The 25,054-nt window shown below is 45.2% G+C and overlaps 1 long non-coding RNA gene across 1 annotated transcript in view; it reads left to right on the top strand.

Annotated features, from left to right (window-relative positions):
• LOC137370134 (uncharacterized) overlaps nt 1-8,367 on the top strand; it is a 73,056-nt gene extending 64,689 nt beyond the window's left edge. The window contains exon 4 of the long non-coding RNA XR_010975086.1: nt 7,021-8,367. This is a non-coding gene — a long non-coding RNA (uncharacterized lncRNA). The remainder of the gene's footprint in view (nt 1-7,020) is intronic.
• Nucleotides 8,368-25,054: the final 16,687 nt, after the last annotated feature.

Raw genomic sequence — 25,054 nt, 5'->3', positions numbered from 1 at the left:
ATGCGGGTATGATATCAAAATAATTATGGGGCACTGCAGTGTGTCACCAGTACTTAGAAAATCACACAGGAGGAGGCAGTTTACTTTGTTTTCTATTACAATCCCCTGGCTAAATGATCCAGTCTAAAGAGATTCCAGATTCCGTGCTCCCAGTGGGGAACCCTGCTTATAAAGGCTAAGGAATGAAGGCAAGGTTACAGCACTGATGCTCTGATTCTCTACTGTGAGCTCCCTGTGAATGCAGTGCAGGATTACAGAATCACTAAATCACACCTGAGCCTGCAGAGTTTAGACATTCTGAGCTGTGTTAAAAACACACAGATAGAGAAACCTAGGCTGCAGCAAAAAAGAAAAAACTGGTACTTATTTGAACATAATGGGAGATGTTTGTGTGCCAGACAATATGCTAATCCTGTTTATAAAGAAGGGTTTCATTTTATTGTGCAAACCACACAGAAGAAACCTTGGCCTGGAAACTTAGTCACTCCTGAAAATGAGCACACTGGGGCAGTTTGTGCACTACATGCACTTATTCACATCATCCGAGACATCAGGCTAAATTTGTTAAAATGATTCCGACATGCAGCAAGGGCAACTATTCATTGGCTGCATACCTGATTGGTCGGTGGGGTGGGGGGGTGGGGGGGGGAATGGGAAGGGAAGGGGGGTTGCGGGTTGTGGGAATGGAAGTCAGGCATCTCTAACACCACTTAAAGGCAGCCAGCAACTTTTAAAGGGGAAGTCCACTCTTGCTGCAGACAACAGGGAGAGCTTGTAAGAAGAGAAATGGATGCAAGACTACAGATCAGACTGTTAGCTTCTCCGATGCTATTTTGAAAACTCTGGACCAGGTGGTGGGAAATCCTGGTTTCCCCATGAAGTAGAAAGCCCTCCAGGTGACACCTCAGCTGCCAATGTGAAATGCTTGCAGATGTAATGAATGCCAGAAACCTAGCTCTCAGGACATGACTGCAATGCTGGAAAAAGTTCAAAGACCTCACTGGAGTTGTTAAGGTAGGATTACTGTTCTCTTACTCTCTGCTCACACCTCTAATGTTACTACTGATAAAACTCCTCCTCCTTCATTCTCCTACATTTGTGTAACAGCCCCGACAACCAATTTTATCTGCAGCACCTGTGGAAGAGTCTGTCACTCTAGAATTGGCCTTTATAGCCACTCCAGGCACTGCTGCACAAACCACTGACCACCTCCAGGCCCTTACCCATTGTCTCCCGAGACAAGGAGGCCAAAGAGACTGCACTACACTTCACTACATGTCCTTCTCCTCTTAATCCCACTCACTTCCCCACATCTGATATATACACTGCATACTAACCAGTCAACCATGAGAGGCATATTTTCTGAACAACTCACAAGGCTCTCACTAACATACTCCCTTCTTTCTTGCAGGAGAAGATCCCACAAAACTCCAGACAGGAAGCTGTCACCAGAGCCGGGTTAAGTCTGCTTGCATACCCTCTACTTCAAATAGAACATGCTGGCCATCGCAGGCAGGGGCAGAGTCATGGCTGAGGCAACTGGCAATGCTGGAGGAGGCTGTGCACAATATCGCAGAGCATGGAGTCATCCAGCTGCAACTTGTGTCAAAGCTTTGCACAGAGAAGAGCATTCTGTCAAAATGGACAAGTAATCAGCTCCATGAACACAACAGTGGTACTCACCGTCTGCTAACAGCTCTGACAGATTCCATTGCAGCTCACGTGGCTGCCATGGAAGCTCAGGCAGCTTCCACCTTGGCTGTTGGGGGGGTCAGTGTTCAAGGTGCTTCCTGAGCGTCACACCACTCCTGCACTCTGTTCACATGCAGAGCTAGAGGAGCGCTGAGGCACAGTCCTCGGACAATTCCGTAGGCTCCATCAGGGAGAAGCACCTGTTGTCCTCTCTCAGGATGACAGCGTGCCTGCTCCCCACTCCACTACTGCCCTAGTTAGTGCCACACAGCTGGCTGGGCCAAGCTGCCCTAGCCCATGGCGAGATGCTGCAGTTTGCAGCTGGGCCCCCAAGGCCCAGAGCTATTCAAGGTTGTCCACCATGGTCATATGCAGTGGAAATTTATGTTGCCACCACACGGACTGTACACCACGGAGCTGCCGCGAAATTAAACGCGGTGGCTCATTTAAATGGCCGGGGTGGACTGCCTACCTTGGTGACGTGCAGGGTGGCGGGCGGTCCATCCCTGGCAATGGCACAGGCGCCACCGCACAGGCGCCGATGCCCTTTTAAAAGGGCTTCGAGGCCTACATTGTCATTTAAAATTTTAAAGCAGTAATGATTCTGAAAAATGAAAAGTGATCCTAACCCTCTTCCCCCACCCCCCTAACCCACAATAAGCATAGAAGTAATTACTTGCCCTTTCCCCCCCAAAACACTTACCTTCTGCTCCCGGCCTTCCGCCCCAAAATTCATCAACTTTAAATTTTACCTCTTCCCACCACCCCCTAGACCAAGGAAATTAGTTTGACTCCACTCCCCCCATTCCCGCACTGAAAACGTACCTGCTCCACCACCCCCCCCCATTTAGTGTTCCACCTCAGATCCCCAGATGGGTACCCGAAGGTGCGGGAGTGCTGGCCACCGGCAGCACTATCACCGCGGAACGGACGGTGGGAGCGGGGAAGTAATTATTTCATTTATTTTAATAAATTAACATATTTAAATTTTGGTCCAGTTACCGAGCGGTGTAGAGGCCGCCATGAGGCCTTGCCACTGCCGGCAATATCGGGCCGGACCTTCCCAACGTCGAGGCCTGTGGCGGGCCTCTGCCGGTGGCATTTTCTGCACCCCCCCCCACCCTGCCATGACCCCCGATGTCGAGGGAGCTGTAAAATCAAGCCCATGAAGTGTCTTCAATCTCCCAAACTGTAGCCACTGGGGAAACACTTGGAGTAAGCACCAAGATACGTAAACAAGTACAGAAGACAGGCACGAAGAGCTTGCGCTAGGGTGATTCATAATTATTTTCGTTAAGTGTTAGATACAGTCGGAATTGAGTTGTTCGATAAATTTGTTTTTCTGCTTTGGATTGACATTGGTTTAAAATATTTGTATTGAAGAGAGGGCATATCCCATAATAATGGAATGAAAGAAGGCAATCGGATGGTAGTAAGGACAGTGTGATATGGATTGTTTTGGCTGTTGGTGTATTGGGGATGGTTCAGGTGAAGTGCTGTTGAATGAGTTATTCTCAGAGCTCTGACAGTTAGAGGCACTACTGCTCGATGCCCCTCCTGCTCTTCCTCCTTCTCCTGCTGCACCTCTTGCTGCCAGGTGGAGGTATTGGCTCATCCCTCATGATGGCAAAGCTTTGCAGAATTCAGCATATGAACACAAATCTAGATATCCACTCAAGGCTGTACTGAAACATTGTTCCTGAGTGGTCGAGGCAATGGAAGCGTTGCTGGAGTATGCCAGTTATCTGCCTGATGATGTTTTTGGTGGTTGCATGGCTCTCATTGTATGTCAGCTCCGTAGCTGTGCCCATGTTCCTGACAGGAATCATGAGCCAAGTCTGAAGGTCACTCAGTAGCCAGTTTGTATCCTGACAGCCTGGTTGGAACAGAGCTGACATACAGGTCAAGCAAAGGATAAATGAATCATGACAGCAACCAAAAAATGGCATAAATCTGCCTGAGGCGCTACTTATGGTTGCAAACCAACAGGACATTGAGAGATTGGAAACCCTTTCTATTTACAATGATGCCTGGCTGGAGATGGAGAGAACACAAGACAATGGCTAGGATTTTGTGAGGCCCCCTGAGGTGGGGTCAGAGGCCGGGGGCTGGCGGAGGGGAGGAATGGTGGGGCGGAGGGCCCGTCAACTCCCCATTGCCCAGTAATCTTCCTGGGGGCAGGATAGACCAACGACGGCCTTCCTGCCCAGAGGCCAATTGTGGTCTATTAACGGCTAATTAAGAGCCTCTTCCCACCGTCATTGGGATCTTACCAGTGGGTGGAGGGAGGCTTCCACCACGCGGGGGGGGGGGGGGCGGAATGCCTTGTAAAATGAGGTGCCCTTCCTGCGGGCTTGGTGGGGGCGGGGGAGGGACCCTCCTTCATGGGCAATTTGTAGCTCATGGAGGACCCCCACTGGGAACAACTTTACCCCCCGGGTTCCCCCTCCTCCTGGACCGCATGACCACCCGCCTTCCCTTGCTGGGGCCTTCTGGACTGGCCTTGGTGACCCCGCCTCACCTACCTCTGCTCTGGGGTTCCACTGCTGGGCCTGAGTCCGAGGTTTCTGCAGTACCAGCAGTGGCCACTGCTCCCTGTGGCGCTGCTGATACTACTGAGCTGCTGGCCCTCTGATTGGCTGGCAGCTCTTGGAAGCGGGAACCCTGTCTCTTTACAGTCTTTAAATGGACGGGGATCCCGCCTCCTAAAATTTTGATTCAAAAAAACTAGAGGATTACTCCGGGGCGGGGCGGGGGGAAGGGGTCATGGGGGGGCATGAAAAGGCAGAGGCGGGGTTCCCGCCTCCAGCATAAAATCCAGCCCAATCTGTGTGCAACATCATGCACAGTGGGGATGCAAGCTATGCAGGCAGTGGACAAGGATATGTTGGTGTTTCTCCTGGTGTAAAGAGCCTTGGTGACCTCCTGGTGCATTGGTGGTCTGAGAACTAAAATGTTGCTGATGTCACATGTTGCACCCCCCCACCACCACCCCCCCATTCCGCTGCTCAGGAGCAATCCTCCAGTCTGTGGCATCAAGGTGAATGATCTCAGAGACCTTGACAGCCACAGGCAACTGTCCATGCCCTGGTGTGAGGCTTGAATTGCAGCTGCAGCAGGTGGCATAGCTTGGTGAAACCATCCTTCATGAAGCAAAGACAACTGAGACATTGCTCCTGTGTAAAGTTGAGGTAGAAGTGCTGCGCGAATAATCGCAGTAGGTATGGTTCCCTGCATAGTGCACTCCTTGTCCCAGTTGTTCCTGCTGTCTCCTTTCTTCCTTGCTGCTCACCCTCGTCCTCCAACCCCAAAAGCTATCAGACCACCCAAGCCTGCAGTACAACTGTGGTTAAGGCAGCCAAAAACAGTGTGGCACTAGCGAAACCTTTTCAACTGTCAAAATTAAGCCTTCACTGTCAGAAAACCAGCAAAAAAAACCCAGATGGTAACCAATAACTTCAAATGACAAACCAACAACTAACCTGTAAATAGTACTCTTTAAATAGTGCTGCTGAAGGGTTCTTGCTGCCTGTTAGTGCCACAGGTTGCTGGGCAAGTTTATCATGGGCAAGCTGGGGCATACCAATAACAGAAAAATGTCCTAAAACAAGGGTAGAACCTTAATTTTTTGGATGAGATGCTAAACTGAGGCCCCATCTGCCCTCTCAGGTGGATGTAAAAGATGCCATGGTTCTTTTTGACGAGCAGAGGAGTTATCCTTGGTGTCTTGGCCAATACTTATCCATCAATCAACATCACCAGAACAGATTATCTGGCCATTATCACATTGCTTTTTGTGGGAGCTTGCTGTGCACAAATTGGCTGCCGTGCTTCCTACATTACAATAGTGACTACACTTTAAAAGTACTTCATTGGCTGTAAAGCACTTTGAGATGTCCAGTGGTTGTGAAAGACCTATATAAATGCAAGCTTTTCTTTCTGATTTGAATATTTTTTCAGCATTTTAATAGTTCTGACTTGCGCCTGGATGCTTACGGAGCCTGCCCAATATGGCGGGCAGGGCACTTCCAGCTCATAATGAGCAGGCAGGCTCCATTTGCCCTATGTGATGTTTTACGCAGTGGCTTTGCATGGCACCATCAAATTTCAAGGTTCTTGTCTTTCCAGCCCAATTCCCCTTTTGAGAAGATAGACCTGCTATAAACCTTCTACCAAACTGGCATTTACTTTACACCTCTCTCAAAGTCCTGGTTATATTTGGAAGCTTCCCATCCAAACGTATTACTACCACAGTTCTGTGGCACAGAGCTCGGGTACACCGAGAAACCACTCCACCAAAGCACAATTGTCGCTGCCTTTTTTTAAAAAAAAGAATGGGCTACTCACACCTGGTAATTATTTGAGTTGGACAAAATATTTAAGTATTCACAAATGACTTGAAAATGGTCTGGTATCCAGCAAGTGTCTCTATGATAAAGTATGGATTACAATTTGGAATGTTTGTAGAGTTAAGAGTGTAGGCCTGCATAACATGAGCAATACACACTGGAAAGTGAAAAACTGTAATAAGTAGTAAGCTTTTGTTAAACAATGCCCTGCATTTATTTAAAAAAAAGTAATTGTTCCCAAGTATGGGAACGCCACTCTGGGCATTTCTCGCCAAGAAAAGAGAACACTGTTAATGTCAAAGTTCAAATTCCAATCCCTTACTTGCTTGAGTGTCCAGTACTAATCAATCACTTGGGATTAAGACTTGCATTAATGCCAGAACAATGAAATACATAGAGATCATCTTTTTCAAATGACTGCACATTTAATTGAGATGCTGAAAGACATTGACACTGCTCTGAGCAGACTAACCCTTCGACTTATTTGATAAGACAGCCACAAAGTGATAGTCTTTCACTAATTACAACTCACCAATTTCAATCATTGATGCAATGATAATTGTCAGATCACAGTAACCAACAAAAGATTTCATGATTCAAATAATGCACAGGAGAATGCAGGATTTTATTTTAAAATCAAAGCTGAATTACTGGGTTTAAAACTATGTTTAAAATCTTTACCTAGTAGAAGACAAACTGTTTTCCACTGTAGGCTCTTTTGATTATTTACAGTTTATATTCCCTGAGAAATTTCAGATTGTTGGTGATTTCCATCAGCAGTTCTTCTGTAGGCAATTAAATATTTATGGGAAAAAGAAATGCATATTCTAATGAACTAAATTGACTTTTTATACCATATGGAAATAAGATTTTGTTTATTTGAAAAGACCAAAGAGAAGGCTTTTGTATTAGAGGTGCCCTTTTGGGGTATTGTTTTTGCAGACTGAATTTAATTTGTATTAAATATTATGTCTTACAGATGTCACAATGGCTGCTGGGAAACTCAGTGCACTATCAGCTGCTACAGGAATGTACTGAAATGCAGTGTTTGCATAGCTATCTTCATTTTTTGACAAATGTATTTTTAAGCAATGATATTTTTAACACAACATGACTAGTAGTGTTAATGCTCATCTCTCATTTCTGATTGCAAACACTGAGATATTTTTTCTTTCACTCCCACCGTCCAAACTCAGTGCCTACTAGCAACCCTTCACAGTGCCCCAAGACATACCTTCTGTGTATATCGGGCACTGTAGAATCATAACTTGATGATGAGGATGATACCCTTTGAAAGGAAACTCTTACATGGTATATTTCCAATACAGTGCTTGCTCAATATTGTGAGTCTCTCAGAATTTTTGGATGAGATTTCAAAGCCAAACAACTTCTGAAATAAAAACAGAAAGTGCTGGAAATACTCAGCAGGTCAGGCAGCATCTGTGGAGAGAGAAGCAGAGTTAATGTTTCAGGACTGTGACCTTTCATCAGAACTGGCAAAGGTTAGAAATATATTAAGCTTTAAGCAAGTGAAGTGGGGGAGGGGGTAGTGGGGAAGGGAACAAAAGGGAAGGTGTGTGATAGGGCTGAGGGCAGGAGAGATAAAATAACACAAATGTCATAGGACAAAGGCAAAGAGAGTGTTAATAGTTGTAGTGAAAGTCAAAACATTAGGCCAGAGAGAGTTGATGGCAGAATAATGAGCAGCGCTGTCCAGAAGAACATCATGAAAAACAGGCACATGGTTAAAAAATACAATAAAATAAAGTAATTAAAAATATATTAAAAAATAAATTTAAAAAGGCCAGTCATGCTCTGAAATTGTTGAACCCAATGTTGAGTCTGCAAGACTGTAGAGTGTCTAATCGGAAGATGAGGAGATGCTCCTTGAGCTTGCATTAATGTTCACTGGAACACTGCAGCAGGCCAAGGACAGAAACGTGGGCCTGAGAACAGGGGTGTATGTTGAAATGGCAAGCAACAGGAAGCACGGGTTGCAGACTGAGCGGAGGTGTTCCGCCAAGCAGTCACCCAATCTGCGTTTGTCTCCCCAATGTAGAGGCAACTGCATTGTGAGCAGCAAATACAGTATACTAAATTGAAGAAAGTACAAGTAAATCACTGCTTCACCTGGAAAGAGTGTTTGGGCCCTTGGTTTGTGAGGAGAGAGAGGTAAAAGGGCAGGTATTACATCTCCTGTGATTGCATGAGAAGGTGTCGGGGGGTGATGGAAGAGTGGACCAGGGTGTCACAGAGGTAACGATCCCTCCGGAATGCTGACAGGGGAGGGGAAGGGAAGATGTGTTTGGTAGTGGCATCACACTGGAGGTGGCAGAAATGGCGGAGGGTGATCCTTTGGATCTGGAGGCTGGTGGGGAGGAAAGTGAGGACAAGGGGAACCCTGTCGGGGTTCTGGGAGGGTGGGGAAGGGGCGAGGGCAGAAGTGTGGGAAATGGGTCGGACATAGTTAAGGGCCCTGTCAATTATAGTGGGGGGGGGGGGGGGAATCCTCGGTTGAGGAAAAAGGAAGACATGTCAGAAGCACTTTTGTGGAAGGTAGCATCATCAGAGCAGATGTGTTGGAGACGGAAAAACTGGGAGAATAGGATGGAGTCCTTACAGGAGGCAGGGTGTGAGGAAGTGGTGGGCATTGGTGGGCTTATAATGAATATTAGTGGATAGCTTCTGTCCAAACAATTTCTGCTTGTGAAGAAGTATTTTCATTGAGCAGCTGCTCTGATATTTTAGGAAAGCTCAATGCACTCTGCTGACCTCATCAGTGGTTCCGTCAGAGTGTGTGGAAGTGAAATGATGGAGCTTGGCATTAACTTATAAGGTAGATTATAAGAATTCAAGGTCAGACTTCAGGTTATCCATCTATGCTGTAAGGATTTAGAAATTACTTTCTTATGCTGCATACTTCACCATCATGCTTTATAGAGACAAACAGACCTAGATTAAACCTAAAAACAACCACTGACACATTAAGAGAGAATAAAGACTATTAGAACTTGCATAATCACATCAGGAGGTCAACATCAGATACAGGACTACCAGTATCTGTGATTATCTGAAACAATGGGAAAAACAGAACTAATAAGCAGATGGCCCCTGATCACATTAAACATCTGGGCTATAAGTGAGACATCTCATGTTCTTCTGATATGCCAAAAGGAAACAAAGGTTAACTTGATCAAGCAGCCAAGTCAGTAAGTGTGTACAGACTGCCAGATAAGGGAAGAGGAAACTGAGAAGATTTTTGATTGTTCGGGGTCATGTCACTGAAAGGAGTATAAGAACACAGATGAAGCAGTTGTAGAGGTCAAGATCCCACACCAGAAGGAGTAGCTGGACTACATGCTTTATCTAGAAGAGGAATGTGGTAACACAGTTTTACTTTTCTGTAATTGACTGTTTTAAATACTGAAATGTATTAATACTCACTTGTATTTTCAGTAAAGGTCTGTTGTACCCAATTTGGTGTCATCTCAAAATCTATGGCCTGATTTTGGAGGTGGGGAGGGAGATGGTGGAAGGGATGTAATTTTTTGGTCATGTAGCCTGGAAGAATGGGTTTCGCTCAGGTCCTGCAGAATTTAAGGGCAGGGCCGGATCACCATTTTTGTCTCCATTTCCCAGCCAGACCGGGAGGCTATGTGGCTGTTGGATGCGTAGGCCTTTGGCAGCAGGCTGCAGCCAGGGAGCAGAGAGGAGGGAGGGAGAGATTAGAAAGGCCAGGGGTGAGGGGAAGACTGGAAGCCAGTGGGGATATCAGAGGCTGGGATCAGGAAAGCTTGGGACCTGGAGCAGGGGTGAGATTAGAGGGTGGGGTCAGGGAAGATTGGAGGCCAGAGAGGAGATCGGATGGGTTGGGTGGTGGTGGGTGGGTGGTGGTACGGTGACAGAGGTGGAAATGGGAAGGGCTGCAGCAGGATGCGATTGCAGGGGATGGGTGAAGTGGGTGAAGGGGATGGATTGAGCAGGTGAATGGAAAAGCAATTACCTTTTCCGTGCAGCAGTCCTCCCCTCTCTTTAACTGCTGGGAAATCCCTAAGTCTGGTTTGTGCTGAATTAGCTGATCTCAGTCTGCTCAATGGTAGGAGTGCTACAATTAGTCTCAACACCTTTGGACTAGACAATGGTTAAGGTTAACCTAAAAATAACAAATATGATTACACAGTAAAGGGTATATTGTTAAATGTAAAAAGGTGCAGCAGGAAGCTGCAATGGGTGTGATAGTTTACCAAGCATTGGTCATTAGTTTTTTATTAGAGCTGACGTGGATGGAATTTTGTACCTTGTTTCTGATTACTTCAGGACGAAAATCCAAACTGTCTTGTGCACCACCCAATACAGTTTCATGAACCAAGCCACCATCAAAATGTGGCTGATGCCACTTTGCCTGTTTCAGTTAGTTTTTCCTTATCTGTGGCAGCGTTCTCAGCATTTACCTGCTCATTCTTGTCACGTTCTGTGAAGGAAAAGCTTAAATCAAGTGACAAATGAGAATAAAACTGATGTCTTTGCACCATATTTTTGCACCCTTTTTCCCAGGGTGGAAGAGTCAGTTACTAGGGGACGTAGGTTTAAGGTGAGAGGGGCAAAGTTTAGAGGGGATGTGCGAGGCAAGTTCTTTACACAAATGGTGGTGAGTGCCTGGAACTTGCTGCCGGGGGAGGTGGTGGAAACAGGTACGATAGCGACGTTCAAGAGGCATCTTGACAAATACATGAATAGGATGGGAATAGAGGGATACGGACCCCGGAAGTGCAGAAGGTTTTAGTTTAGGCAGGCATCAAGATCGGTGCAGGCTTGGAGGGCCGAATGGCCTGTTCCTGTGCTGTACTGTTCTTTGTTCTTTGTTCTCTTTGTTCATATGAGCATCACACACTGTGTGCGCACACTGTGTCCTGCTTCATAGGCAGAGTTTAAGTTTAGCCCTGACCTTCAGAAGTCCAGGCTATGACCTTAGACAAGACCACGAGATGGGCTTCATCCCCTAGGCTGATGCAGGTACACCTGGGTGAGACCAGGTACCTGCCCCAGTCATAAAGCGGGACCCAGCTGAGACCAGGGAAGCAAGAATCCCCAAATTAGGCAAGCCAGCTCTGCCCTCTTGGCATCACTGCCATTGTAAGGGGTGGGCAGAGGTTCCATCCTTTACAAAGCCCACCAGGAACTCCCTTTTTTTTATTGTTTTAACATTCTGTCTCTTAGCATACTTGTTGGGATAGGACTCTAGCCATGTTCTTACACAGTGTTTAGGGGAACATTAAAATTTACCTTGCTGAAACTTAGCCTCCACTTTCTGGGCTCAGCATCTTCAGCAGGCAATAATTTATATACCCTAACCTGCCATTTACCAGCAATGGGGCCAAATAGAGCAGTCCATAGGTAAGTAAAATTATGATCACTGCTAAATTGTCACTGCTCATCTGTGAGAAAGGCCTCTCTGTTTGCGACAAGTTAAGTTTCAAGTGATTTATTTTTGGCTTCGTGTTGTATACGCAAGTGCTTTCAGCTCATGCATTGTAAGAATTGATTAATCATTAAGTAACAGAAACAAAGGGGTGAATTTTATGTGCCTTTCAAAACATTGGAAATTTTGCACATAGCAAGAATTAGTCCATTTTTACTCCACCACATACACCTCTCCAGAATTATTATTTTGATCACCTCTATAATGTCAGTGTCTGCAGCTGATGTTCTTAATTCGACTGAGTTGCTACTGTTACTTTGAAAAGAAAGACATTATATAGATATAGTAAAGGCAAATCAATGGCTTAATATTGTTTATGACTAAGCTTTGCAGATAAGATCCTGATGCCACAGCTGAAGCTTAGACTATGGCCTTGATCTTATCTGGGAGATGTGCTGGGAGAGTGGGGTTGGGGGCGGTGGTCTGTATCACATGTGAAACCCAGAAATAAGTTCAATGCATCTGCCAGTGCTTAATGATGCAGCCAGCTCATTATCATTTTACTTCCAGGTTTTCTGTTCAATCAGCAGCACCGGGCATGATGAGTGATTTCAACTGCATCATTCAAAGGGGTGATCCAAAGATGCAACTTGGAGATGTTGGAGTTCAGAAGAAGAAAGGAAGAAGGTGAGGAATTGAAATAAGATGTGGAAAGGCTGCACACTGTTTCCATGACACTTCAATGGATGTGCTGATGGGGCTGCGAGGAACTGGAGGGCGATACTATTCCCCAGTAATGAGAAGAAGAGACCTCCAGCAGAGACCAAGAAGGCATGGTTGGCAGTTGCCGAGAAAGTCAGCAGCAGGAGCGTGATGCCATGCTTCTGGATGCAGTGAAGGAAGCATTTCCATGACCTAACCAGCTCAGGAATGGTGAATAAAGTGGCACAATCACCTATTCTGTTGTGTGAATTGCACATCCTTCACTCAGCCTTCGCAAGCTGCTCCAGTGCATCACTCCTCAAACCCAGTTATTTTGCAGGTGCACCCCTCTCTTGTGAAGGAATCTGGCCATTATAAGGTTAAAAGAGTTACTATCCTATGAATTAGGGATTAAAAAAATTAAAAGCAGGGTTCATCTGCCTGAAAGGGTAGAAGAAGTTCATAAACATGCCAGGACATGCCCCTGTAGTCAAGGATGCAGCATAATTGTGTTGTGACCAAGACGGGAGCAATGCACTGTCAATTCAGTCCCATCACTCCACAGGTTGCAGCATATTATTAAATTAAACACTCTAGTAACCCCCAGAATAAAACAGGTCAAACCAGGTACCTTTAGACAACAACAAATTAACTATTTATTAAAAACTAAATCTTAAACACTATTAAGATAAACCTATATCTAAAGACCTTATAACTTTTTATTTTAACCTAACTCCCCCATTCACACACATACACTCAAAAGTCAATGGTTAACCAGTTTCTTTTAAACAATTATGTTTTAAAAATTAGTTGTTTCTCAAGAATAAATAAATAACTGGGTTGTTAGTCATTGTGGGTTACGTTCCTGATGGGGGAGGTATCCTAGTATAAAAGTAATCAAATGCCACTTGAAGTCTCCACGCGAATCTGATGAAACAATCCTTTTGTAGATAGGCATTCAAGGCTCTTTGGCTGCAGCAGGCATCACACAGTTCTTTCAATGATGAGCACAGCAATAGGTCTACTTGAATTTTAAAACCGACAGTCTCTCAGTCGAAATTTTACTGTGAATTCCAGCAAACAAAATCAGTCAAGAGCGAGTCAATCTTGAAGCAAAGACTCTCAGATTGGAAGTAAAGAAAAGGAATTTTGCTACCTCCAGCAATACAAATAGTCTCTTCAAAGGGTTTTTTCCTCCTTAGGCAATTAACACAGCCTGCAGCTCATTGTAGAATTTCTGCTGTGAGGAATAGACAGTTCTTTCCTCCAGTAAGCACGCTTCTCTGGTGTCTCTCTAAACTGTTTTTTACTGGTTTTTCCACGCAGTTAAATTGAAACATTATACGATGTGACCTCCTCACTCTCCTGCTCTTGCCTAGGTGACAAATGCAGCTGTGGCACACTGTTTTTAGAAATTTAACATTTCTCTCTGTCTTAAAGGTACACCATTTTTAACAGAGTCTGAAAGGCACACTGTTTCAAACAGAGGAGAAAATAAATACAGTTCCGTGTCAATTGCCTCTTCCTAAAAACACAATGGCAGGTTCTGAAAAACAGGAACTCACTTCAAAAAGTTATGAGCATCATCACCTCAGTAAGACACTGCTAATACAGGTTTCATAAATAATCATTGTAAGTTACCTCAGTTTAACAATGGATGGCATGATTTTCAATGGATGGACTTAAATCACCTGCCATTTGAATCTGGGAAACTGACTTATAATCTTAAAACACAATTGGGTCACGAGGAAGTTTACCACCATTTGCAACTTCCAGCATCCTGCTGGCTGTAAATACATATGAACATACGAATTAGGAGCAGGAGTAGTTTTAGTTTAGTTTAGTTTAGTTTAGAGATACAGCACTGAAACAGGCCCATCGTCCCACCGATTCTGTGCCGACCAACAACCACCCATTTATACTAATCCTACATTAATCCCATATTCCCTGCCACATTCCACCATTTTCCTACCACCTACCTACACTAGGGGCAATTTACAATGGCCAATTTATCGATCAAGTCTTTGGCTGTGGGAGGAAACCAGAGCACCCGGCGAAAACACACACTCCACATTTCCACTTACCCCCGATAACCTTTCACCCTCTTGCTTATCAAGAATCTTTCTACCTCTGCCTTAAAACTATTCAAAGACTCTGCTTCCACTGCCTTTTGAGGAAGAGAATTCCAAAGACTCACGATCCTCTGAGAGAAAAAAATTCTCCTCATCTCTGTCTTAAATGGTCAACCACTTATTTTTAAACAGCGACCCCTAGTTCTAGATTCTCCCACAAGGGGAAACATCCTTTCCACATCCACCCTGTCAAGACCCCTCAGGATCTTGTATGTTTCAATCAAGTTGCCTCTTACTCTTCTAAATTCCAGTGGATACAAGCCTAGCTTGTAAACTCTTTCCTCGTAAGACAGCCCACCCATTCCAGATATTAGTCTAGTAAATCTTCTCTGTATTGCCTCCAACACATTTACATATTTAAATAAGGAGACCAGTACTGTACACAGTACTCCAGATGTGGTCCAACAAATGCCCTGTATAGCTGAAGCATAACCTCCCTACTTTTGTTTTCAATTCCCCTTGCGATAAACATTCTATTAGCTTTCCTGATTACATACTGTACCCGTATACTAACCTTTTGCAATTCATGCACTAGGACACCCAGATCCCTCTGCATCTCAGAGCTCTGCAATCTCTCACCATTTAGATAATATGCTTTTTTATTCTTCCTGCCAAAGTGGACAATTTCACACTTTCCCACATTATATTCCATTTGCCAGGTCTTTGCCCACTCACTTAACTGATCTATATCCCTTTGTAGCCTCCTTATGCCCTCTTCACAAATTACTTTCCTACCTATCTTTGTATCATCAACAAATTTAGCAGCCATACCTTCATTAGAATACATTAGAACATTACAGCGCAGTACAGGCCCTTCGGCCCTCGATGTTGCGCCGACCTGTGAAACCATCTGACCTACACTATTCCATTTTCATCCATATGTCTATCCAATGACCACTTAAATGCCCTTAAAGTTGGCGAGTCTACTACTGTTGCAGGCAGGGCGTTCCACGCCCCTACTACTCTCTGAGTAAAGAAACTACCTCTAACATCTGTCCTATATCTATCACCCCTCAACTTAAAGCTATGTCCCCTCGTGTTTGCCATCACCATCCGAGGAAAAAGACTCTCACTATCCACCCTATCTAACCCTCTGATTATCTTATATGTCTCTATTAAGTCACCTCTCCTCCTCCTTCTTTCCAACGAAAACAACCTCAAGTCCCTCAGCCTTTCCTCGTAAGACCTTCCCTCCATACCAGGCAACATCCTAGTAAATCTCCTCTGCACCCTTTCCAAAGCTTCCACATCCTTCCTATAATGCGGTGACCAGAACTACACGCAATACTCCAGGTGCGGCCTCACCAGAGTTTTGTACGGCTGCAGCATGACCTCGTGGCTCCGAAACTCGATTCCCCTACTAATAAAAGCTAACACACCATATGCCTTCTTAACAGCCCTATTAACCTGGGTAGCAACTTTCGGTCCCTTCATCTAAGTCATTTATATAAATTGTAAAAAGTTGAGGCCCCAGCACAGATCCCTGTGGCACACCACTCGTTACATCTTGCCAACCAGAAAATTACCCATTTATGCCTACTCTCTGTTTCCTGTTAGCTCGCCAATCTTCTATCCATGCCAAAATGTTACCCCCTACACCATGAGCTTTTAGTTTCCACAATAACCTTTGATGTGGCACCTTATCAAATGCCTTCTGGGCATCTAAGTACAATACCTCCATTGGTTCCCCTTTATCCACAGCACATGTAACTCCCTCAAAGAATTCCAATAAATTGGTTAAACATGATTTCCCTTTCACAAAATCAGGTTGACTCTGCCTGATTACCTTGAATTTTTCTAAATGCCCTGCTATAATGTTTTTAATAATAGCTTCTAACATTTTTCCTCAGTCTGATGTTAAGCTAACTGGCCTGCTTTCTGTCTCCCTATCTTTTTGAATAAAGGAGTTACATTCGCTATTTTCCAATCTAACAGAACTTCTCTGAATATAGGGAATTTTGGAAAATTAAAACTAATGCATCAACTATCTCACTAGCCACTTCTTTTAACACCCCAGGATGAAGTCCATCAGGACCCGAGGACTAGTCAGCCTGCAGCTCCAACAATTTGTTCAGTACCACTTTCCTGGTGATTGTAATTTTCTTGAGTTCCTCCCTCCCTTCCATTTCCTGACTTCAGCTAATACTGGGATGTTACTTATTTCCTCAATAGTGTAGACTGATGCAAAATATCTGTTTAATTCATCTTCCATCTCCTTATTATCCATTATTAATTCCCCAGACTCACTTTCTATAGGACCAACACTCACTTTGTTAACTCTTTTTTAAGTATCTATAGAAACTCTTACTATCTGTCTTTATATTTCTAGCTAGTTTTCTCTCGTACTCTAATTTTACCTTCCTTATCAATCTTTTCGTCATCATTTGCTTTTTTTTATATTCTGTCCAATCTTCTGACCTGCCACCCATCTTTGCACAATTATAGGCTTTTTCTTTAAGTTTGATACTATCTTTAACTGTTTTAGTTAACCACGGATGGCATAGGGATATGTTGACCAGCATCTCTGCTCACAGCTCCTTGTTGGCTCAGCCTTTTCTTACAAACTAAACAATGTGGATTTTAACTAGAATTTAACAGTTGTACAGCCCTATTTGGGAAATAGGTGGTGAACATACTTGCAAAGAGGTAACACACCCATACGTAAAAAAAGAAACTAGTTATGCAGCTTAGAAACAATATAAATATTGGAACCACATGGTGGATCTTTCGATTCATTGGATTTACTCTAGTGTTTCTCACAGTAAAGGTACGAGCTATTGTGGTGAGGCAATAATAGTTCTCCCATATTTGGGATAGAGGTATCTCATGCAGCTTTCTACTTGGGGATTTAAGGTAAATGCTACTTTAAATGTTGATGGATATCTTAAATATTTTAATGTAACAGTATTTAGACTTAACAATTGGGTTCTCTACTAGGAACGAGGTTATACTTTCTTTTCCGAGAACTATTAACATTGTGATTGACTTTTCCACAAAATATGAATTGCTTGTTCAGTTCTTTAACTAACTTTTATATAATTTAGAGAATGTATTGCCTCATGTAGTCTTCTGTATTGCAAACTCGAAAACCCATCTACGTACACTCTTCAATGGGGAGGTACATTATTAAGGAGACATGCCCGGACCCTTATATTATGCAGTTGTTATAAACTGGCTAAAACTTGTTAAAAAGGTTATCTGGAGGACAGTAATATTCTCAACTGGTTCCTTTCCTTTGGGAAGAGCTAGATCAGTTCTTCAGACCCATTCAAGTGTCTGTGAGATCTGTCTTTCTCAACCTTATGTGAGAGTGATGATCTAGGGAGTATGCCTGATCTGGGATGGTCCCAAAAAGGGACTAGGATTATAATCTACTTCACTCTGTCTATGCAATTCCTCACTCCCCATCTATCCAACCCCACTGATACATTACTCTCATCCTTATACATTGTCATGCCTCTCCCAGATGTTCACCAAATGCTCTCCATCCATCAGCCGAACTCATGTCATTACACTCATTCATAGGTCTTTTCTTTCCCTCTTTGCAGGAGAAGAGAGCACAGAGCACCAGGGAGAGGCAGAGATCTGGATGTGCCCTTCTAGCCATCTTGCACTCACAAGTGCAGAGAAGAAGGGGCTGGAGATCAGCGGAGTCTCAGCATGAGGAGTTAGGGACCTCCCAACTACCTGCTCGCCCAATTAAATATCAGACAGCCACATGCCATTGACGTTGGCATTATGTCAATGGCGAGTGAAACATGATCATGTTCACAATGAGAAGTTGCAAACTTCTTACCTTGCTTGTATTCATTCACGTCTTTTATCTCACAGGGCTTTCACATGTGCAGCAGGAGTTGGTGGAAGTCGTGGACAACAATTCCTCAGAGGAAATCAATTGCTCTGAGGGTGTATTATACAAACCATGCACCAGCTCAAATACTCACATTTTCGTTGTTTTTTCACCTGGTGACTCACACTTCAGGAAGTTCAGAAATGGGCGGCACAGTGGCGCAATGGTTAGCACTGCAGTCTCACAGCTCCAGGGACCCGGGTTCGATTCTGGGTACTGCCTGTGCGGAGTTTGCAAGTTCTCCCTGTGTCTGCGTGGGTTTCCTCCGGGTGCTCCGGTTTCCTCCCATATGCCAAAGACTTGCAGGTTGATAGGTAAATTGGCCATTATAAATTGCCCCTAGTGTAGGGAGGTGATAGGGAATATGGGATTACTGTAGGGTTAGTATAAATGGGTGGTTGTTGGTCGGCACAGACTCGGTGGGCCGGAGGGCCTGTTTCAGTGCTGTATCTCTAAATAAAAAATAAAATAAAATAAATGAGCAAGACCAAATGGTATTGGCAGGGACAGCAGTGGAGAATTCACATTAGTGGGCAGAGCCCTCTGCAAGCTATGCTCACTTGAACACAGATGCTGTTGATGAAGAGGATAATGAATGAGCAGTAGCAGAGATTGTATGATGTGTACCAACAGGCCTTCTAATTAGCACACTGTCCATGACTGAAAAGAGATTGGAGGAGTTCACCTCAAACCTGAGTGGGATGATCTACAGCAGAGTGTTCTCCAACACAAAAGGCAAGTGTGGCTGGGCCATGAGTGGGACAATGGCGAAAGGGGACATGGAAGTAGCAGCTTCGCTCAAAGAGCTTCTACTTCTCACTTGTTGCCCCTCTTTCAGCCTGTACTCCACATGCTGCCCTGTCTCCCAGTGGCTGAACCTGCTGCTGTGCAGGTGCAGGTGTCTTTGGTGACCCTTATGGACTCCAAAACTCCGAGGACATCAGCCAAGAACATCTCAGCAGTCAGAGCAGGAATCTGAGCAGATTGTTTCTATCTCTGCTCAGGCCACAGCAGTTGCATATGGGCTAGATTTTATCTACCCTTGGAGATGGGCTGGGTGAGCAGACAAGTTGGTGTGGGGTGGCGTGGGGTGGTGTGTCTGCTTTCCCTCCCCCATACCATTATTTCCTTGGCGGGCACTGTGGCAGACTGGAAGTCCGCTGAAAGGCCAATTAAGCCACTTAAGTGGCCCATTAACAGCCATTTAATGGCCGCCTCCCACCTACGCTAGAATTTAGTCAACATCAGAGTGCCGCCATGTTGAGACACTGCCAGATGAGACTTTGTGGCCTCCGACCGAGCTCAGGCAGGGGACCTTCCTCTGGGGGCAATTCATGGCCCTTGGACCTCCCGAGGTGGCGATGACTGCCCTCATCACGACCTCCCTGCCCTCACTACCAACCCCCTACCCACCCTTTGCTGCGGCGTGCTTGACTGTCCCCGGTGACCCCGCCCACACTTACCTTGGTCCCGGGATCGTCTCCAGGGATGTTGCTCTGGGCCTCCTGCAGTACCATTAGTGGCCTGTGCTCCCCACGGTGCTGCTGGTACTACTGAGCTGCCGGTCCTCTGATTGGCTGGTAAGTCTTGGGCGGGATCTTGTCCCTTAAAGGGGACAGCATCCCCAATGGCGGGCAGTTACTTACCCGCACACCATTGAATCCAGCTGGGGGTCCGATAGAGGGCTGAGGCAGGGTCACCCTCCCGCCTGCGGCCATTGCTGGGACCCCTGTCACTGAGATAAAGCTCAGCCCCATGTAGGGGTGTGACAAAAATGAAGGCTGAAGACATGTTCCTGCATAAGTTATCTTAGATATTGTTATATTGGTAAGTTTCTGTTCTTTACGAGAAGCACATTCTTTTGCACCACTTTTCCACGTTGCCCACACTTGATTGCTGGCTGGCAAGAGGCCTTTTCAGTTGTTTGATGATGAGTAGGTTTACATGAATTGATGGCGACTAGTAGGGAGATGTGAAAGAGGTGGTTGGTTGTTTTCAGTGTCATTGGCGGGGTGGTGTAGTTGGGATGGCGGTGCAGGGGTGGGCAGAAAAGTGGTTATTGCATGTCATTGTGAGATGGCTTCACTGCTGGAACCTCTGAACCTCACAGTAATGAGAGCATCCCGGGCATCCTGAGTGGCAATATATACAGTTGGTGGTATATTGTCCTCATCACATTCCTCTTCCTCTTATTTCCCCTCCTCCTCCTCCTTGGAATCCTCTGAAAAGGATTTGCCCTCTGCACCTTGGTCCTCCATAGATCTAAACCTTGCTGCAATGTTGTGCAGAATGCAGCACACCATGACCATTCTGGAGACCCTGGTTGGTGCATACTGAAGGGCACCTCCAGGTCTGCTCAGCCACCTGAAACACATCTTCAACATGCTGATGGCTTAGACAATTGCACATCTGGTGTTGATATGGGCATTGATTGTAGTGCTCTTGTGCCTCATTCCTCAGGTTTCTAAGTGGTACCATTAGCCATGTTTTAAGTGGGTATACCTTGTCTCCAAGCAGCTAACCAGTAGCTCTGCTTCCAGATGCGAAGAGATCAGGGAACGTGGACCGCCGCAGGACAAAAGCATCATGGCAGCTGCCTGGGAATCTTGCTCACACCTGCATAAAGATCTTGTTGTAGTTGCACACTGGCTGTGTATTGGTGGAGTAAAAGCCCTTGTGCTGGTTGAATACCTCTGGGTGCTCTGTGGGTCCCTGATTGCTATGTGCGTGCAGTCGATGACATCCTACACCTGTGGGAAGCCAGCCAGAGCTGCAAATCCAAGCGCCCTGTCATTCTGACTGGCATTGTCGGAGACAAAGTTGCCTTAATCGGCAGTCCTGGCAAATTAACCATCAGTCACCTGTCTAATGCATTTGCGTGCTGCTGACTGGTTGATCCTGGACATGTCTGTGGCAGACCCAGAAGAGTTGGATAAAGAAAGTTTTTTTTTAGTCTTTTGGTAGTCCAGAACTTGAATATTGCTGAAAATGGAGATATTTTGTCAAACTTTTCATTTTGCATTCATCAGGACATTTCGCAAGACTACCAATGTAAGGGGAGGCAACAAATTTATACTGTATGAGAAGAGAGTACTAATTGGTTGGCAAGTGGACTTTGATTGGTAGAGACGTTGCCATGGAGAATGCACCAGTTTATGACAACTGGCAGTTAACTGCCAAGCTTTGTTTGAAATTTAAACCAGGCGGCTTGACTCTGATTAGTCAAGGCATTGTCCTGAGGAATGAACCAGCGAATGGCTGTCACTTATTTTGTTTAGCTGAAACAGGTGCAATGTGTGTACATGTTCTTTCTGTGTGCAAAGAACAGGGCCCTGTTTATTAATATATGTAGCTTCCAGTACGCACAAATGCGCCACACTGTGAGCCCGACTGACAATCTTAAATTGGTTGTCAGCGTAATTCCTAGCACACTGAGGATTATTTAGCAAACGTTGTCCAATCACAGAATCACATCTAATGTTGGACACTGTGATTTGAGCTTTGCAAGCACGGGCTGGTTGGATACGGCCTGTACCTTCCCTGTTGCGAACAGCGGAATGGACATGAGTTTGATATGATCCACCAGTCTTTGGGACTTACGGCTTATATACCTAACATCACACTGGCATTGAAATTCATATATCACATTACTCATTTGTGTGATAGGCAGGGCGTCTCTTTGGCTTGACGGCAGCATCCTGTTAGTGGCGAACACCACACGTATTGCTACTGCATAGTAGCACTGTGAAACAGCTAGCTTCACCTGTTGCTCAAATGTTTGGGATACATTACCCTTCCAGGGTAATTTGAGGTAGACGGGGCACTTTTCAGGGCTGAAAATGATGGCCTTAGGCCTGTTCATAAGTTTGCGTGATAAACAGCGAGAAATGATCTGATTAGGGTAGCCATTGTCACGCAGGATGCCTTTGATTCACCATATTTCAGCATCAAGCTTGCATGGTGAGCAAATGGCTCGGGCCCTATTTACAATGTTGCCGATAAGGCCAATCTTATAGCGCGTGGAACTGTAAGAATCCCAACGCATGTATTGATCAGTGAAGGTAGGTTTACAGTAGACCGTGGTAGAGAATCCCTTAGCAGATTTCTCAACTAGTACATCAAGGAAAGGGAGCTCATTTGACTGCTCCATTTCAAATTTGAGTGCAGGATGGAGCCCATTAAGATGTGTAAGGAAATTGCATGCAGCTGCGGAGTCAAATATAGCAAACATACCCTCTACATATCGGAAACATGCAAGAGATAGGAGGTGAGGTGTCATTCCCTCAAAGACACGTTTCTCATGGAACCCAACAAAGATGTTTGCGAGAGCTGGGACTAGAGGGGATCCCATGACAACATCTATTTGGACATACATGGTGTCGTTAAAACTGAACTTAACTGCGCGAGTTGCTTTTCACAAGTTGAACGAACTTATGGTAGCGTGTCTAGATCACGGTGATATAGAACTGTAGCGCAATTATCTATGGCTTCCTTAAGTAGTACATTGGTGAATAGGCTAGCAATGTCAAATGAGCACATGGACATGGCATTGTTATCAATATGCAAATCCTCTATGGCCTTCGCAAATGTGAAGGAATCCTTCGCCATTTATATGCAGAACTTGCTCAAAACTGGTTGTAACAATTCACCCAATTGATGTTGTGCAGAACCGGTCATAGATAAGATAGGGCCTAGAGGGACATCAGTTTTGCGTGTCTTGGGCAGCCCATTGCTAGCCTATTCACCAATGTACCAGGTAAGGAAGCCATAGATACTTGCGCCGCAGCACTAGCAAGACACTGGTCACGACTAGTCAGCTACATTGGGTGGGCCAGATTGCTAGTTCTGGAGCACAAGTCTTCAGTACTATTGCTGGAATGTTGTCAGGGCCCATAGACTTTGCAGTATCCAGTGCCTTCAGCCATTTCTTGATATCACATGGAGTGAATCAGATTGGCTGAAGACTGGCATCTGTGATGCTGGGGACCTCAGGAGGAGGCCGAGATGGATCATCCACTCAGCACTTATGGCTGAAGATGGTTACAAATGCTTCAGCCTTGTCTTTTGCACTGACGTGCTGGGCTCCCCCATTATTGAGGATGGAGATGTTTGTGGAGCCTCCTTCTCCTGTTAGTTGTTTAATTGTCCACCACCATTCATGACTGGATGTAGCAGGACTGCAGCATTTTGATCTGATGTGTTGGTTGTGGGATCACCTAGCTCTGTCTATTGCATGCCGCTTCCACCATTTAGCGTGTATGTAGTCTTCTGTTGTCGCTTCACCAGGTTGGGACCTCATTTTGAGGTATGTCTGTTGCTGCTCCAGGCATGCTGTCCTGCACTCCTCATTGAACCAGGGTTGATCCCCCGGCTTGATGGTAATGGTAGAGTGGGGGATATGTTGGGCCATGAGGTTACAGATTGTGGTTGAGTACAATTCTGCTGCTGCTGATGGCACACAGCGCCTCATGGATGACCAGTTTTGAGTTGCCAGATCTGTCCAAATCTATCTCATTTATCATGGTGGTAGTGCCAAAAAACACAATGGACGATATCCTCAGTGTGAAGTCGGGACTTTGTCTCCACAAGGACTCTGCGGTGGTCACTCTCACCAATACTGTCATAGACAGATGCACCTGTGACAGGTAGATTGGTGAGGCTAAGGTCAAGTAGGTTTTTCTGTCTTGTTGGTTCCCTCACCACCTGCCACAGGCCCAGTCTGGCAGTTATGTCCTTCAGGACTTGGTGACTTCGACATTGGTAAAGCATGGCCACCAGGTCCAGATAGCAGTAGGTCTTCTTCAACCAAGTTGCAGATGTTTGCTATCACTTGATGCAACAACCTGAGTTTCCCAAGACACTGTTGTTCTGACATGACGAGGAAGCTGATCCTCTACCTGTAGACCCTGTGTGCCAGGAATGGCCTGCAAACTGAACCTCTCTCTGCTCTTTTCTCTCCTGTGCATCTACAGGTCTGTGACCGGCAGGCTGTTTTTGGGGATGATGTTGTTGCTGGTCATCTTGGTCGTCTTCTGAGATCCAATCCAAAGCAACATAAGCAGCATCCATCCTGATCTCATTGATCAAATTTCCAAGTTAGCTCTCAGCAAAAGTGTTGTGAACACCCTTTCCCACTAACAGGTAACAAAGCAGCTGTGAGTACTGAGCACTTATTGCCCTGAGAGTAATTGAACCCCAGAATTGCCGTTGTGTACCTGCCTTGCTTTCCCTGGCATTGTTAAAGTCAAAAATCTGTAACAATATTGCTCTAATTGAGCAATAAATTGCCAAACCAGCTCTCCTGAGAGGGTTGTACACACAGCGTATTGCGCTGGAGTGAAATCTGGCAGTAGGCGGGGTGGAACCCGCTACCTGATGCACTGTCTATTTCACCAGCTTTCGCCATCTCCCTCCTCTGCTGCCCATTCCCACATGCACGTGCTCCATCATATTGAAAATCCTCCCTTTAAGTTTTCAAAAATAAATTAGCAGTCATTTAATAAATCTGTTTTCAAAATTGCACAGTACAATTAATCCTTGAAAGCATCACCTCAATGTGGAAAGCCACTGCCCGTCCCAGTTTGCATAGGACACTGATTTCAGGTGAATAGCGAAAGAACAAGGAGCGACATGAGGAAAAACTTTTTTCACGCAGTGTGTGGTTAGGATCTGGAATGCACTGCCTGAGAATATGGTGGAAGCAGATTCAATCGTGACTTTCAAAAGGGAATTGGATATTTAGTTTTAGTTTTTAGTTTAGTTTAGGGATACGGCACTGAAACAGGCCCTTCGGCCCACCGAGTCTATGCCGACCATCAACCACCCATTTATACTAATCCTACCCTAATTCCATATTCCTACCACATCCCCACCTGTCCCTATATTTCCCTACCACCTACCTATACTAGGG

The sequence above is a fragment of the Heterodontus francisci genome, chromosome 5 (genome assembly GCF_036365525.1).
Source record: "Heterodontus francisci isolate sHetFra1 chromosome 5, sHetFra1.hap1, whole genome shotgun sequence".
In the NCBI taxonomy this organism is placed as follows: domain Eukaryota; kingdom Metazoa; phylum Chordata; class Chondrichthyes; order Heterodontiformes; family Heterodontidae; genus Heterodontus; species Heterodontus francisci.
Note: the sequence above shows the minus strand (reverse complement) of the source record. Positions and strands in the feature narration are given on the sequence as shown.